Below are 6,000 nucleotides of genomic sequence, written 5' to 3'. Positions count from 1 at the left end.
ATTGGCATAATAAACATGAGGAATGATTTGCATGGCTAGATGGTGGTCTGGATCTTCTTGGTGTGCAACGTGATATTATATCTCAATCTCACATGTTGTGTTAGTGTTGAATTGGAGTCAAAGGCAGAGGTTGCACGCATTGAAGTTCTTTGAAGGTACCTGCAAGGTTGGGGGTTCTCTAGGCGATGGGCTGCACCATGGGCCTTGCTTGTGTCTACCATTGTCCCCCCGTCCACAAATGTACACAAAGGGATAGTGTTGATGAGGTTATTTGCAAGGGCAAGTGAGTGTGGGTGATTTGAGATGTAAGATGTGAAACAAAGTTGGATGTTCTTAGTGAAATATACAGGTGACTTGCATGGGCAATGGGTGTGGAAGGTGTACTGTATGTGTGTGTACACTCCAAACTTAAAGATTTTTGCAACTAACTGCATTCTTTGACTCTTTTGGTTGCTTTCTTGGAAATTTTATCGACATCCCTTTTATTGGGGAGTCAAGATTGTTAGATTGTTAATGTATGGCAGTGGGCCTTTGCCCATAGCTGATAAATGGAGCTAGTGGGTGCCCTCTCTTGTTCCGGGAATTGTTGAGAGCATTGGGGATATAGGAAATTCAGAGCAATAATTGGTGTGGTCGAAGAAGATGCCATATAAGGTTCCTTTGTTGATTTGAGAAGAAGCCAAGTGATGGATCGTATCATGGGCCAGGCTTGTGTTGCCCATGACCACCATTGCCCCCCAGTCCCCCAATCTAAAAATGTAGCTAGACGGCTATCCAATGATGAGGCTTAATGCAATTGGTTAATGGTGGGCCAGGCTTACGCCCACCATGGTGCCCCCATCCAAAAATGTACACTTGTGAGATGACGTGGCTTAATGCAGGTGCTTGAGATATCGGTGCATATTGATGTGTGCTACTAGATGTAAAGCCCTTGTGTATATTGCAAGTGTCATTGTGCATGGGCTATGGGCTATGGGCTATGGGCTATGGGCTAAAGGTGTGCCGGTGTGTAGAAGCTCCTTTTGGTTGAAAACTCTAACACACTTCTTTCTTTGACACTTATTTTCGATGCTTTCTTCAACTCTTACACGTGGTTGGGGATAGGAGCTTGAGTGTTGATATGTAACGAGGCTAGTCAACAAAGGCAGTTATGAATGAGGTTGGGTTGTCCATGAGAATATAAGAATTTAGGACACCCAGAATGTCCTATGGTGGATAGGAACTTGATTATTGATGTGTAATGAGGCTTGCTGAGAGACAAGGTGGTTGTGAATAGGTTATCCATGAGAATGGAAGAATTCTTTATGTGTAATGAGGCTGGCCAATAAGGCGGTTGTGAATGAGGTTGGATTGTCCATGAGAATGGAAGAATATGACACCTAGAATGGACTATGGGCTAAAGGTGTAGAAGCTCCTTTTGGTGAAAACTCCAACACATTGCTTTCTTTGCTAATTATTTTTTCTACTTTCTTTGACTTTTACACATGGCTGGCAATAGGAACTCGAGTGTTGATGTGTAATGAGGCTGGCCTACAAGGTGATTGTGAATGAGGTTGGATTGTCCATGAGAACGAAAGAATTTAGGGCACCCAAAATAGGCTATAGGCTAAAGGTGTACCCTTGTAGAAGTTCCTTTTGGTGAAAAGTCCAACACATTACTTTCTATTTTTTCAGTGTTATTTGACCCTTTCACATAGAAACTTAAGTGAGGCTGGTCGATAAGGTGGTGTGAATGAGGTTGGATTGATGAAAATGAAAGAATTTAGGATACCTAGAATGGCATGTACATTGGTAAACTGTGAACTATGGGTGGCTTGACGGACACGGTCGAATGGATCTGTGTGATTTTGCCTCTTTTTGTGGCTAATCGATCCCCCCTTGCTTGAATCACGATGATGTTGGTAGAAAGAAGTGAAGTGTTATAGAGCTTACGCAGCTTGGGGTGAAATTTTAGATTACTGGACAATAATGCTGAGGTTCACATGCAACTTTGCATAACTTCTTAGACATCTCTACCTTGCTTTTGATTAGCGTGGTTTTGCAGGCAAGCATGTTTTGTGCCTTGGGAGGGAGATGCAGAGCTCGTTTGATTCTGGGGATTTTACTAGCTTTGGTTACATTGTTGGTTGCTTGATGTCTTGCTTGACATGGTTTCTCCATCGTGTGCCTAGCCTTAGTTTCTCTTCTTGGTTCTCTTCTCGAGGGGGAGGGGGGGTCTCTTGCTCTCCCCCTCTCTCTTTCTCTTGCGGTTTTTTGATGTCTCGCTTGACATGGTTTCTCCATTGTGTGTGCCTGGCCTTAGTTTCTCTTCTTGGGGCTCTCTCTCTCTCTCTCTCTCTCTCTCTCTCTCTCTCTCTCTCTCTCTCTCTCTTTTTGTCTCTTTCTTTTTGTCTCTCTTCCTCTTTCTTTCTCTCTCTTTTTCATACATGTCTCCCTCTTCCCTCTCTTTCCGTTTTCTCCTTTCTTTCTTTCTTTCTTTCTTTCTTTCTTGCTCTCTCTCTCTCTCTCTCTCTCTCTCTCTCTCTCTCTCTCTCTCTCTCTCTCTCTCTCTCTCTCTCTCTCTCTCTCTCTCTCTCTCTCTCTCTCTCTCTCTCTCTCTCTCTCTCTCTCTCGCCACGTGTCCAAAAACCAATAATAATAATTTATTTTTTGGTGCCATGTGGCAAGGTAACCATGCATTTTTTGGACCAAAAAACTAATTTTATTATTTTTGTTAAGTTTTTGGATGTGCCATGTGGCATGCATTGCCACTTAACGCTACCATGTATTTTTTTAAATGGATGACACGTGGCCTACATTGCAAATGATACAACCAATGTAAAAAGTTTTAGGGGGGGGTTTAATTTAGGGGTAACGGAGAGGGGGGTTTCATAAATTTCGGGGAAGTAGGGGAATTTAAAACGTGTATGAGAGAGTTTTTCAAGGCAAGGACTGTGTGTGGGTGTACAATAGCGAGGGGATCTATGACATGATTCTGTGTATGCACATGTGCATGAAGGTGTGGGTGCATGTGTGAGTGTTGCATTTTTGAGGGAGTGCATGTGCATTTTGTGTGTGTGCACGTGCGGTTAGAAGGGGGTGGGTATGTGCACCTATGCGTGTAAGTGTGTTTTGTGCATGTGTACATGTGTGCAAGTGTGGGTGCATATCGTGTGAAGGGGTATGTGTGCATGTGTATATTTTTACATTTACACGAGTGTGCACATGCACATGTGCATGTGTGTGCTAGTGTGGGCGTACATGTGGGTGATTTGTGTTTTATGCACATGTGGGTGATTTGTGTTTTAAGCACATGTGAGTAATTTGTGTGTTGTGTGCACATGAGTGATTGTGTTTTGTACACGTGTGAGTGTGTGTACACGTGCATGTATGGGTTCATGCACGTGCACGTGTATGCATGTAAATATGTGTGCCCGTGTTTATTTTTTAGTATTTTGGTGTTTTGTGTTTTGTTTTGGTTTTTAAGTTTTTTATTATTCCTAGGTATATGGGTATGTACAATTAATAGGAGGTGCTATGTTACATGTATACAATGGGGTTTTAAGCTTATGGCTTATTGTGTGGTCTCACTGAATGAGCGAAGGTGGAGAATCGCTTGCACATCCACATGACTAAAGCCTCAACATCAACATCATTGGCTTTGCTGATGTGCTTGATTGAGGTTTTTTCTTCTAGTTCTGACTGGTGAGTTGGTTTGTGGGTGGCCCACACGGGTGTTGTGGGGTCATGATGATCCTTTTGAGCCATAGGGTTGCTCGGTAGTGTCATGGAAGCATATGCATCGCTCTCATTAGGGTTTGGCACCACGGGTGGCTCTTCTTTGATGGGAACATGGTTATATAGGGCCACTCTACATGGGTAAGGTGTTGCCTCTTGTTGCTTGGTGTCCACGGGCTTAGGAATTCCTTAGCTTTTACTAATTATGGCTTAATATTCTACTTGATTATCGAGATAAGAAAATGTTAATTCAATAGTAGGTTAGATTAGTTCTTGGCTACACCTCACCACTCACATAAATTAGAATTGATAATAGAATATATTAGAAAATGTATTTCTATATTATAATGTATTACTATCAAGGGTTACAATATCCATGAAATGTGAAGTAAAAGTATACATTATAATACATTGCATACTAAATTATATTGTAAAAGTAAAAGTAAAAGTATACATTATAATACATTGTATACTAAATTATGTTGTAAAACATGAAGCAAAAGTATATAATATATTGTTGTCAAGGGTTTCTTGCTTCTTTCTAGAAATAAAGTATATTTTCTTGTTTTTCTTTTTTCTAGCCTTCTCTTGTTTTTTCACCTTCTCCATTTTTTCATGGTTTTATGTTCTTCAACTTTTTTTCTACTTTTCTGCATGCTTGTCATGCTACGTTGGAGATGGTTTCTCTATAGTTCATTTTTTGCGCTGGTTTTTACTATGGGCTTGTCACGCTACATTGGAGCTGGTTTGTCTTTGGTTCATTTTTTGAGGTTTTCTTGGCTTACTTGGCTTCCCCTTCTTTTGTAGTTTCTTCCCATCATGTAATCTTCTTTTGTTTCTTGTCTTGCTATCCTACTTGTGTTTCTTTCTCTTCTTGTCTAGTCACCTTGTGACTTCCTAGACCTTTTGTCGTTTTCCTTCACTTGATGTTCCAAGGTCGGCTCAACAGTTTGTCTTCCTTTGACTTGGCATTTCCTAGTGCTACCACATATGTAAATATGTTGGTTCTTTCATGAATATTCTTTGCAAGTTCTTTGAACTACTTTTCCATCATACTTGCATGATCCATAGGCATACGAAGAGCTCATGCTAGCCATCTTTATTTGATTATCTAAAATCATTGTAATGTCCTTGTCTTTAGCAGGATCCTAGTGGTAATGCAGAGCTAATAATTCCAATGGATTACATGATTATTTATCTACTTTATGTTGATTCCATGCCTTGGGTCTTTGGAAATTCCCTTTAACAATAGGTTTTGAAGCTCCACCACTATGATGATGCTGGAGGTTTCTTTTACTGTCGATAGCCTTAGGTGGTGCTAGATGAAGTCTTCTTTTGCTACAAGTAGGTTATGCCCATGAATTATAGTATTCTGCTTCAATAGTATTACAATTTCTTCTATCATTTTTAGATCTTCTAGGATCTTTAGATCTTGTCGAAATCGAGAGAGGTTATAAAACTCCCTACTCTGTGTTTATTTTATTGACTAATTTTAAGATTTCTACATGAAATGAGGCTTCAGGGTGAAAATAGAAGAGCTCTGAGGATAATAAGTTAAAAAAATAAGATAATTAGTTGTGGTTGAGAGAACAAGATAGAAGTTATATGTGTAAGCTAAAAGAGAATAAAAGCCATGGGTGCATACGTATATATATATAGAGAGAGATTGAATGTGATAACCATAATGAAAGATGATACATAAAAGCTTAGTAGAGTTATAAGATTTAAATCTACAAAGAAGATCTTGGATATTGAAAAAGATGATGACTAAAAATGTTATCTTTTTTTTACTTGCCACCCTAACCTAGGGTAGAATGGAAATGCAACTGTCGTTGGAAACTTGGTTGCTCCAAAGTGCAATAGTCGTTGGTGGAAACTTAACTGAGCTCTAAAGTGCTACTTCCATTCGATCACACCCCTCTCACTTTGATTATTTTGCTTCAATATATATTCACTCTCTCACTTTGATTAATTTGCTTCAATATATATTCACTCGCTCACTCTCACAAGCATGCAAAAGGCACATGACGACATAACCTAATCTCTCTCTCTCTCTCTCTCTCTCTCTCTCTCTCTCTCTCTCTCTCTCTCACACACACACACACACACACCTTATCAGCTATGTATTATGTTTTGGTCTCATAGGCCACTTTGGCCTTTTGCAGACGTTAATATATATATATATCTCTCTCTCTCTCTCTCTCTCTCTCTCTCTCTCTCTCACACACACACACACACACACACACACACACACACATTCTTCATAAGTTCTTTGAACTACTT

This window comes from Cibotium barometz, chromosome 2, assembly GCF_041138505.1.
Source record: "Cibotium barometz isolate CiBa-2024 chromosome 2, ASM4113850v1, whole genome shotgun sequence".
Lineage (NCBI taxonomy): Eukaryota > Viridiplantae > Streptophyta > Polypodiopsida > Cyatheales > Cibotiaceae > Cibotium > Cibotium barometz.
This window is presented reverse-complemented; position numbering follows the sequence as displayed.